Genomic DNA, 12,318 nt, shown 5'->3' with positions numbered 1-12,318 from the left:
TTCAATTGGACAATTTGCACTTCATTCAGTTGGACAAAATGCTTTTCAGGATCTGTGGGGAGGGGGTGGGGGGAGGGATAGAACAGGGAGAGAAGCTTCATTAGCTTCTAATGCCCTCCAGTTACTTTCATCCTTATTTATTCTTCACTGATTAGCTTTCTGATTTAGTAGCCTTATCTACTGCCACTGCCTCCAATTATTTCACCACCAATTTATTCCTTAACCCCCTTTACAGTATACATTTGGTTCTCATCATATACTCTCCATGACCTCAAAAATGACAATTCTATTGGTTCTCTCTCAATACTCATTCCTTCTCTTTAACCTTGCCACAAGCATCTTCCTTTCTGAAACTCTACTGAGAAGACTTCACTGACTTCAATATTCTGCTTCTATCACCCATGTAACCCATTCTTCTGATTTTCCATACTTCTCTAACAGTCTATTCGATTTGCACATTTCTACCTTTCATACTTAGTTGATGCATCTCCCCCCACCCATTTCTAAAATACTTTCACCTTCCTCTACATTCCTTTATCCAGACCCACTCAAAGTTTCATAATTTCCCAAAACAGTCTCTCCCTCTTCTCAACTACTAAAGTGTGCACTGCTTTGAGGACTGTGTGGTCACTCCGTCCACCACAATAATATCTATGGATTAACAAATCAACAGGAACTTTGACATTTAGATCCAAAGAGCATGTTATGTGCCAGGTCAGACTGGCAGCTTCTTCTGCCCCCCATTAGTGGAGGTGGGGAGTACAGTCTGTGTATGTTGATTAGAACCAATACCCTAATTGAATTAATTAAATGTTACTTACATCTAAAGGGGGAAAAAAATAACAGAGGAGCTCAAAAAGATAGAAACAGAGTTTACAATTGCTTGCCCAGCTTAAGCACTTTTAAGGCTTACATTATTCTCTTTAATTTCCAAGCCTGTAAGTTCCTCTACAGAAGAGGATGTATATCTTCCAATACCTGAAACCTCAAATAATTTTCATTGCACAGTTTAAGAGCTCACATATAATGTTTTCACTAGGTCTAGTGCAAATAACTGAATGAATGCTTATGCATTTATATGAGAAAGCAACTAATGTTCATCCTCTAATCAAAAGACTCTTTGTTCCAGAAAGCACACACCAAACAAATATCATTTAACATTTACTACTAAAAGGCTACCCTGATGCAAGCTTCAACAGTGACAAATGTTTAAACTAGAATGGAAAAGTACTATTTCCAAAGCTCCTTGATGTGTTGCGCTTAATATTCCTTACAAGGTAAAACAGGATTCAGGAATGCAAGTTGATCTTGAACACCTGACAAATTAAAACATGAATTATATAAAGTGCATTAAATAACTATCATCCCATTCCCATTCCAGTATCTTCTGTCATAACCATACTGGGCTGTATTTGTTAAAACAGCTGAAGATACGATTGCAAAACAGAACAAACCAGTAATAGTTAAGATAGGGTTACCAAAAACTGAAATTAATTGGACAAAGAGGAAAACACTTAATAAGACACTCAAATAAAATAATTAAGTTTACTTCTCAGTAAGAGAGAATAAGGAAAGAGTCCTGATTAGGAAAAAATTAGGGTACTGATTAAAAATCATGAATCATGGCATCAGATAGGAATTGAGTTTAAACTCTCTCTACCACTAACTAGCTGTTGCTCTTGTACAAGTATCTTAATCTCTCTGAGTCTCAGTTTCTTTATCTGTAGAATAAGGATAATAACACTTATCTTGCAAAGCTGTGCACAGGTAAATGAAATTAATTATGCAAAGTACTTAGAAAGTAGCAGGTATTAAAATCTCAACAAGTTGTATTTAATCCAAAAAGACCTAGACATTTTTATAGCTAAACTATTTCAGACCATCAAAGAAGAGATTGCCAGAGCTTATAAAAAGATGGAACACTTCTCTATCTCTCTCTCTCTCTATTTTACAAAGCTAGCATATTCAGAAACCAAAACCTCAAAAAGGTAATACAAAAAGAACATTAGAGATCTTACAGAGCAACCAAATGTAGCTTTAAAGAGGTATGCTATTATCAAGTTGCCTTTATTCCAAAGAGACAAAATTGGTGAAATCCGCTAGGAAATCTTCTAATATAATTCATCAACCAATAGGTAAAAGAAGAAAACCCATATAATTATCTCAATATACATTATGAGAGTATGTGATCAAATTTAATATATTTTTCCAATTTAACCTCAACTCCAAAAAAGGGGAATAGAAGACTATTTCCTTAACATACTAAAAAAAATTGTCAAAAAGAATACACAACTGTGAAACCGTAAAGGCAGTCATTCAAATGAGAAATGAGCCAAAGATGCTCACTATTCACTACTATAATTTAACAGTCTTCTAGACATTCTGATCAGTGTAATTTTTTTAAAAAGAAAGGGTTAAATACTGGCAAGAAAACAAAATTATCATCATTTACAAAGGCTATAACTGCCTTATTACAAAATCCAATAAAAAACTATTAGAATTAAGAATTTTGTAAAGTAACCAGTTAGGAAACAGTATACACAAGTCACCAACTTTTCTATGTTCCACAAGAAAGATGCAATCCTCTTTAAAATACATTGAAAAACTACTCCACTCACAATAGCAACAACAAGCTTTAAAATACCAAAAATCAACTTTAAAAATAGGCAGAACCACATGAAAACTACAAAACACTGAGTCATAAAAGATGACTTGAAGAAATGATGAAAATATTGTAAAGATATCACAGCTATCTCTAAAAAATTAGTTTAGAAATTCCAATTGGGTTCTTTCAGGGTCTTAATAAATTGAATTAGAGGCAATCTGAAAAAAATATATGAGAAACGCTGAAAATGTTTTGAAAAAGATAATAGGAATTCACACAACCTTATAGTAAGATACATTAAAAAGTTATTAATAATTAGAACTGTTTGGAGTTACTGGAGCAAAAAATATAGCCCAATGAAGCAGAATAGAAAACCTAGAAAAAAAATCATGAATTGGCATATTAAAAAGACAGCATTTAAAACCTCTGGGGAAAGATAATTATTCAGTAAATAGTATTAAAATAATTGACTTGCCACTCTACCTCAAAATACATTCCAAATAGATTAAAGATGTAAATGTTTCTTAAAACTCTGAAAGTAATATAAGGAAATAGAGGTAATTACTTATATAATTTGGGAATGCAAGAAGGCTTTCCTAAGCAGGCAGATGCCATAAAAGAAAAATTTGACAGATTTAACTACACTAAATGTTAAAAATCTGTTTAAAAAGAAAAAATTCACACCAAAAACAAAATTAGGATGCAAATGACAAACTGGAGAAATTATTTTCATTGTAATTTGACCAACGTCTAATAGTTTTATACACAAAGAGCTCTCATAACTCAGTTTTTAAAAGTCTCCATATCATATCTTTATATCATAATAAACAAAGTACAGTAATAGATAATTCACAAAAAATACAAATATTTTAAATAACTAATAACCAATGAAACAAAAAAATTTATAGAAGATACAACTCTTCATATCAAAATGGCAGATTTTTAATATGGAGAGGTTGCTGGCATTCTCAAGCACAATTAACAAAAATGAATATTAATTAAAACTTTCTGGAAGGCAGTCTATTAATATCAAAAATAATTAAAATATGATACCTTTTGATTTCAGAATTTGTCTTAAGTAAATAAAGATATGGGCAATGATTAATCCATCAAGAAGCTAACTGCTACATGATTCATTCAAAATTATTGGAAAGAGTTTAAATTTTTAACAATTGAAATGCTGGTTAAATAATAATGGTAAATCCATATGCTGGAATATTAGCCACACATTTAAAATGATGTTATGTTGTAAAAAAAATAATATTTATTGACTCGGGTAAGTATTCATTCAATTATGTAAAAGTAAGCTAGAAACAGAACAGCATGAACAACAACAACAGAAAAAGAGTATTTACAACATGGGGGCGTTTTTTGTTAAAAAAAAAAAAAGAGTAAATCCCATTAAAAAGGACCTATAAGGATATTTACCAAAGTATTAATAATGATTATCAATGGGTGAAGGTATTATGTTATTTTTCATTTATGCTTTCCTAAATTTTCCAAATTTCCTACAATTATTATGTATTACATTAGTAATTAAGAAAATACAGAATGTTTACAATATTGCTTTGAATATAGTAACAATAGTATCCAAAATCATGTTAACATTGATAGTCCCACTCTTTTAGGCTGCACCAAAACTAGGGATGCCTACCCTCTCTAGGTCTAATCATACTTTTATACTTTAATCACAATGAAAGAAATTTTCAGAACTCTAGGAAATAATCAGACAAAAAATTTCACCCCACCTTTATTTATGCTCAAGTGCAATGTCAAATAATATTTAGATATTAACCATTTGCTTTCAGCCCCCTGCCAAAGGTAAGAAACAAGAGTGAAGAACAAACCCTGGACCTCAGAACCAGTGGGGCTCAGCTTTTGCCTACATCCAAAACCTGAGCCAGAAATTTAAAAAAAAAGAAAAAGAAAAAGTGGAATGGGAGAGTGGGGTAGGATGGGGGGGTAGAATTACCTTTCTCAGGATACAAAGTGTGGGCCTTTTTTTTTTTTTTTTTAATATTTATTTATTTGGTTGCACCAGGTCTTAGTTGTGGCGGGTAGGCTCCTTAGCTGAGGCTCACCAGCTCCTTAGTTGCAGCACGTGGGCTCCTTAGTTGTGGCATGAGAACTCTGAGTTGCGGCATGCACGTGGGATCTAGTTCCCTGACCAGGGATCAAACCCGGGCCCCCTGCATTGCGAGTGTGGAGTCTTACCCACTGTGCCACCAGGGAAGTCCCAAAGTGTGGGCCTTTGACAACTTCTAATCACAACTCTTCTCTGTCTCATTTGGGACGCAGAAGGATTTTCTTCTCCAATGTATTTAAAAGGCATATGTCCAAAGGGCAAGCAAGCAAGATTTCTTCTGAACAAAAATACTTTAAACAGGAGATTTGTAAATGTTAAATGTTCTCTTTCCACAGTGCAGATATGCAGCCTAACTCTGAGAGGGCCAAAAAGATTCTAGTAGTACTTGGCTCTTAACAATAAGCAATAGTCAAACTGTTAATTCCATCTGCTCCCCTCCAAAAAAATGACAAAGCATTACATGGTGGTGCCAGGGGTCTCAGGTTGCATTTAAGGGGTTTTTCTGAGGGGCATTCATTTTAATAATATTAAGATGCTAATTGTTTTTGAGTACTTCAGAGAACTAATCTTGATATTACGTGATGACAACTTTGATGCTGATAACAATAACAAAAAAAAATACTATCTTTAATATCATATTCTTTGTTAGAGATGTTGCTTCCAGAATTGTCTTCCTTTCTTACCAGTCAAAGCTCTAAATTCCATCGACTTCTATCTCCTCAGGGACTTAGTTCCAACAGATATCTTTCCTAATCTCTTCTCACTTTCCTTATGCATATAAAAAAATCAAGCATAATATCTCTTCAACCCATATCCCTCCGCAGCAGTTTCAACTATGGCTATAGAATTATCTAGGGAGCTTTAAAATATCTATGCAACTAATCTATAGTAACAAAAAGTGTATCAGTGGTTTCAAGGGATAAGAGAGAGAGATTACAAAGGGGCACTAGGAAACTTTTGGAGGTGATTTTGATTGTGGTGATGGTTTAATGAGTATAAACACATGTTAAACACTGAACTGCACACTTTAACTATGTGTAGTTTATTATTTGCCAATTATACTTCAATAAAGCTATTGAAATAAATACGGATGTCTGCGTCCTGTCCCACTCCCCAAATTGGTACAAGAGTTCCCCCTTGAAATCGGGATTCTTAAAAGCTCCCCCAGAAGATTGTAAATGTGTAGGTAAGATTGAGAACCACTGCTTTATAGCTGTCATTCTCTCCCTTCCTCGGTTTTTTAAAATGCCTCAGGCAAGCATGTCTACTTTATCATCATCCATTCTTTCTCAATCTTCTGAAGACTAGTTTCTGAACCACCACTCAGCTACATCTGTACTTGTCAAAGTCACCTATGGACTCCTGACAAATTTACTGTTCCCTGAAGTCTCTCCTTATTTGACACCTCTTTAAAGAATTTGAAATTGTTGACCCATTCCCTCTCTATTTGAAAATTTCTCCTCCCTTGGCATCCCTCTTGACGTTCTTCCTACCTTTCTAACTACTACTCTTCTCTCTTTCACACTATGCTTCCACCTATCTGCTTTTTATTTGTCTGTTCACTGACTGCTGCTTTCATTATGCTAAAGACTTCCAATGTGAGTCATTCCAACATACCCAAGTCAACGCAGCTTCTTCAATTCAACCTCCACTCTTCCCTCTATTCCTGATTTCCTTTACAAGTTTCACATCCTAGATCCAAACATCTATCTACAGCTTCACCTGAACATTCCACAGCTTTCTCAAATTCAAAAATATCCAAAATAGAATTTATCATCTTCCTTCCATCTATGTGTTCCTCATTTCCAATCAATGGAACCAAATCAAATCCTCAGTCTTGATTCCTCCTCCTTTCTTTCCCGAGGTGACAGCATCTATCAAATTCTACCTCACTCTGCCAGAGTGAGGATCCAAAACACAGATCCATTAAGCGGTTTCTTACCCATCATTTTCAACGCAACCCCCTTAGCCAAGGATACAAGGCCCTGGTCTGGCCCTCTACCACTCTCGCTGTTCTCATCTTCCACCATTTCCCCATCTCACCCCTGCATTCAAGTCACATCAACATTGCTGACTTCGTAATTGTCTCTGACAATGACTTCTCTAAACTACCAGGGTTTCTCATGCCTCCTTGCTTTCTCACTGACTATATTTATATTCTCTTCTTGGAAAGTTATTCACTTACATCCTGCACTTGGCAAAATTATGTCACACTTTAAAAGTCTACTGTGTGCCCCCGACTTTATATACATCCAAGCTGAGTTAGCCATCTCCTACTCTGTTCCCTTACTATACTAGGCATATCTCTATTCACACTTAACAGAGGGTATTATAATTGTTACTTTACTTATCTGTCTTGTATATTACACAGTAAATTCCTTGATGACAAGAGTTATGATATTCATTTCTGTATCCCTAGCACCTATTCAGCCTGGAATAGTGCAAATTTTATGTTTGACATAATTTCCATTATTTACAAAATGTAAACTTGATACCCCCCAAAATGGTCTTGATACTAATATTTTTTAAAGAGTTCTTAATATTCATTATAAAATAAATATCAGGCAACAGGATCCTGAGTAAAATAGTTGACTACGACATATATTTAAACTCTGACTGTCAAAACAACACCACTCTAAAAATGCAACCAAGAGCAGATTTCATAAAATAGGAATACAACAAAGAAAGGAAGCATAGCAGGGGTAACACACTGACCTAGCCAATGCCTCATCTGGCTATCCACATCCTGTTAATGCTGATAACTAAGAGGGTTTATAATCCCTCTATGGTTATAACTATAGTAAATCAAAAAAGGATAAATACACCAAATCCAGAGTTTATTTTCTAAAACAGGTGATGATTTTCTCCCTTGCCACTTTGTTGAAATGAATTATTAGAATAACTGACTGACTTTGAAGCTACTATTGGCCAACCAAGCATATCCTACAGATTTTTTTCTTCCTTTCTTGCCTGCACTTCAAAAATATGGTGCTTTGGACTTAAAATGTATTAACCTAAAGAAAAAAATGCTTAGAAATTGGGGTCCGGCGGCGGGGTGGTGATCTATGGATGTTAGGACAATATTCTTATGGAAAACAAGCCTCCCAGGACTATCACATTGACTCAAGGTTAGACCAATATTTATGATTTTATGCAGATAAGATTTTAAAAGCTGAAAATTTCAAACTGTAAAATGATACACGAACCAAAGAGGTGTCATACCTGCCCCCCAAACTACTGGGTGACCCAAAGGACAAATAATTTGCCAAAGGACAGCCTGGCCCGACTGCCGGTAGTACGTCTCTGAGATAAGTAGAAGCTGCGAGCGGAATAAACTCCCCCTACCTGAAGAGCCGAGCGGCTGCCAGGCGTGTGATAGTGTATTTATCAGAGAACCGATTCTGCAGAGTACGAAAGCACCAGGGCAAAATTAATAATTATCAGGACTGTCTAAACTCTGAGGGTACAACGCACACATGTGCACACCGAAGGGCGGATACCCAGTTTTGCCAAAGCATGCAAACTTCGACGGGTCTTTCAATGCAACAATTTTCAGACAAAACCCTGACGATTCTCGAGTATGTCAGAATCATCCTAAGGAGAGGGCTAACTCTTAGTAAGAAGAGGGCAAGGGCTGAAGAAGAGATCTCCGGTGTAAATAACCAAGGAAGGAATCGTGGCTGCTTTGTGAATCTGTCCGACCTGGGGGGGGGGAGGGGGGAACCGAGGCGAATGCAGCTTTCAAAGACGAGGGGGGCGACAGTGACCGTTTTGGCCATTAGACTGAACGGATAGCGGCAGCCTCGCTGAAGTGGCAAGCCGGAGTAGGAGGGGTGGGAGGGGTAGGAGAGGTCAGGCCGGAGCATCTGCCGCGGCGGGGGTGGCGGGGTCCCACCCCAGGCCAACCCCGCCGAGGGGCGGCGGGTCGGGCCGAGGCGGCTACACCCCGGTCACACCCGGAGGTCGGAGGGCTCCTGGCCGGGGAAGGAGAAAGACCCGAGTCCGCGCGCACAAAGCTGCCGCCGCCGCCCAGGCAGCAGGCGGGCTGCGCCCAACTTCTGGGCGAGAAGCCGCCGGCCGCAGCCCACCATCCGGTCCCGCTCCCCAGACCTCCGGACGCCCCTGGCGCCCAGCACCGTCTCGCGCCCAACCGCGGCGCCTCGCGCGGGAGCCGTTACCTCCAACGAAGCCGCCGCTCCGGGGACAAAGTCCCGGTGCCCTCCCCGCCGCCGCCTCGCCCCGGCTCCTCCCTGACAAAAAAGTTATCGGTCGCCGGCCGCCCTGGGGGCCCGGCGCGGTTCGCTCGGCCGGACTCACCAGAGCGGCTCTCCAAGCTCCACCTCCAGAATCTCGACTTGTCTGGCTCGCAGCGACAGCGACGGCGGCTGCTCTGCTTTCTCCCGAGTAAGTAGCACCACCTGCCCACCTTCTTCCTAGCAGAACGGGTCCCCGCGAGCCATCTTCCCCCTCCGCTCACTGACTGACAACCCACCCCCGAGAGCCGCCACTGCCGCCAGCTACCCTGACGGGCAACACCAGGGACCCGTCCCCAGGCAGCCAACCGCCACCGCCCCACGCCAGCTCGGCCTATCGCCGCCCGCCGGGCGGGACCAGAGCAACTTCTCCACCAGTGAGAATCTTCCTTTGCTAGGCCTGGGGCGGAGCCATGAGGTGGGAGGGAGGGCTACTTGGTGGGCGAGGTCTGAGCAATAGGCGTGGTCGGGGCACCCAAGGGGAGATGATTGACTGTTAAGATTGCGGCAACAACTAGGCGATAGTGATCAGAGAAGGTCTCTTGGACTCAGCCATTAGGATTTACAGCCCTCCCAGAAGAAAATAAGCCTTTCGGAATGCTGTTGACCGTAATCACAGAAGAGAAACTAATTGATATCTTAATTTCTTGGTCAGGAGGATTTACTTCCCAGTAATTCGAGTCACCAGAATTTATCAAAATTTTATCAAATCCTCGGAGGGGAGAAAAAAATGTACGTTTTGCAAAATGGTAATAAAAACTCTTCTCACCTTACATCATTGCTTTTGGCCTTAGTCGGGAAAAAGTCAAACAATTCCACAATATCCGTTCCATGAGCTGTTTCGTTTTGTTTTGTTTTTCTTCATCTTCCCTCCCTACTCTTCTCCCAAATACACACTAAATATTTTATGTAACGACTGGAACCTGAGCACATCTGAACTATTTCCTACATATAGTTCCTCTGTTTCGACCTTGTTGATTCCTCCTACCACATCCCTCGCAAGTCCAATCAGAATTGATTAGAAGAAAAATGAACCTTCAACCTGGAAGACAGGAAGCCACTTTAGTTTTATAAGAAAGGGGAAGGACTTCTCCTAAAGCCCCAAGATCTTTTCAAACATAGCACACACATAAATAACAAGCAAAAAGTAACAAAATATATTACTTGATATTGAAAGGGAATCAAGCAAACAACTTCAGGTAATCATTAGGGTAGATCTATAGAACAATCAGGATCCCCCATCCAAGAGCATAGACTGATTTATAAGTAAATAATAACAAAATATGGTGATAAGGGCAACAGAGCTAGGTTCAATGAGCCAGAGGAACACAGAAGAAGAAATTATTGTGTTTAGGAGAGTCAGGGAACTTCACAAGGAAGGTGATATTTGAGTTGGATCTTAAAATGTAGATGGGAGTTTGCCAGAGAGGGAAGTCAAAGAGCATTTCAGGAAGCGGGAACAGCAAGTTCAAAGGCGTGAAGTGTGAAAGGGCACTGATTGGCTGCAGAACACTGAGAAAGTTGGTGGGGCTGAAAGGCATGTAGCAGCCAAAAATTAAGCTAGAGCAAAACACTGAGATGAGATTATAAAGGCCATATGAACTACACTAAGGTATGTAGATGAGCACTGTCCAACAGCGCTTTCTTCAAGGATGAAAATGTTCTATATTTGCGTTGTCCAATATGATAGCCACTAGCCACAAGTGGCTATCCAGCGCTTGAAATATGGCATAGTGGAGGAACTCAATTTTTTTTTTGAATTTTAATAGCTCCCATATTGGACAGCTCAGGTTTAGATGTTATTCTACAGGCAATGAGGGACTCATAGAAGCTTTTAATCATGTGGACAATCTTAAAGACAGTGTAGAGAGTGCCTGTTCTGTTTGATGAGAATCTTGACAGATCAGACCAGGGTACTGGTGGAGGACTGCAGGATAACTTAGGTCAGCTGGGCCAGAGCCTGGCCAGGGGAAGTGTTTACCTGAAGGAATAGAAACAGGAAGATCCAGAGAGTGTGTTGTACTCTAACATCTCAAAAAATGCAAGCAGTCAAAACCCAAGAAATTGAATTCTGACATCAAGTCCTGACAGAATAGGGAGTAGGAGAGTGAGGTGTCAGAGAGGGAAAGAAAGCCAAAAGGTCAGCTGATCATAAAATAGGGAGAAAGCAAGGGTGAGCAGAGGAGTACACACACAATCAGTTTTACTGACAATTAGCCATGTGGGACACTGATGTGTTGCCCTGATTTAAAGAGCCAGAGATTCTGTTGGCAAGAAGGTCCACTAGGACCAGGGCAAGACCCCAGCAGACATGAAGGGCCAAACCACACCTTCGGAAATGGGAGAAAGGGGCAAATACTTATTGACTTCCTGCACTACACAGGGCACTCAGCTTGTCAAGGATACAAAAGCATGCCAGAAGCTCACAGTATGGGTCCCTGGGTAACAGGTGAAAAGTAAAGCAAAGTTTAATCATTTATCACAACAATAGAAGAGATAACACAAAGCAGTACGTGACTGATTCATTGTTCAGATGATTTTCTAGGCAATAACTGCTGTGTGAGTTCAGAAGAAAGAGCAAGCCCTTCAGTCAAGGATGGTCAGGGAAGGCATCATGGGAGAGGTAAAAACTGAGCCAAGTCTTGAAAAATGGGCAGAAATTTGAATCCGAAAAAAAAACACGTGAGAAGGAAACTCTTGGTATGCCTGGAAAAGAAACAGAAGAGGGGGGCTTCCCTGGTGGTGCACTGGTTGAGAGTCCGCCTGCCGATGCAGGGGACACGGGTTTGTGCCCTGGTGCAGGAAGATCCCACATGCTGCGGGGCGGCTGGGCCCGTGAGCCATGGCCGCTGAGCCTGCGAGTCTGGAGCCTGGGCTTCGCAATGGGAGAGGCCACAGCAGTGAGAGGCCTGCGTACCACAAAAAAAAAAAAGAAAGAAAGAAACAGAAGAGGGGAAGTATAAGCAATGTACAGAGGGCATGGGGAGCCATATGAGCTGGCCAGACCCTGCCAAGCTAGGTTGGAGATGGATAATAGAGTGTCTTAAAAGCAAACTCAAATGTTCAGGTTCTGTCTGCTTACCAGTAGCTTCCTGTCTGTTCCTTAGAGTTACTTGGGATGACTTTCAAAAATATAAATGCCGAAAGCATACCCACGTCAAATAAATCAGAAAATTGGGGGATGGATATAGGGTTTATTTCACAAGCTTCCCAAGTGAACCTAACATACACTCAGGGTTGAGACCAGGGGAATGACATCGTAACATTTTACTAATGCTAAATCAAGACCGTACATAGGATGGATTGAGTGGGAGAGACTGAAGGCTGTCTATTTATATTCATATATTTGTTTCCTTTCTGCAAGAAGACAGAAA

At 40.1% G+C, this 12,318-nt stretch overlaps 1 protein-coding gene across 3 annotated transcripts in view; it reads right to left on the bottom strand.

Annotated features, from left to right (window-relative positions):
• The window catches only part of HYCC1 (hyccin PI4KA lipid kinase complex subunit 1), a 182,302-nt gene extending 173,098 nt beyond the window's left edge, over positions 1-9,204 (bottom strand). For 2 of the 3 annotated variants that reach the window (XR_012333916.1, XM_019928606.3), the window contains exon 1: positions 9,009-9,199. The gene's annotated coding sequence lies outside the window, so the exon portion shown is untranslated. Of the gene's footprint in view, positions 1-9,008 lie in introns of all 3 variants that reach the window. The other variant, XM_033862967.2, reaches the window with a different exon arrangement.
• Positions 9,205-12,318: the final 3,114 nt, after the last annotated feature.

The sequence above is a fragment of the Tursiops truncatus genome, chromosome 9 (assembly GCF_011762595.2).
Source record: "Tursiops truncatus isolate mTurTru1 chromosome 9, mTurTru1.mat.Y, whole genome shotgun sequence".
NCBI classification, from domain to species: domain Eukaryota; kingdom Metazoa; phylum Chordata; class Mammalia; order Artiodactyla; family Delphinidae; genus Tursiops; species Tursiops truncatus.
Note: the sequence above shows the minus strand (reverse complement) of the source record. Positions and strands in the feature narration are given on the sequence as shown.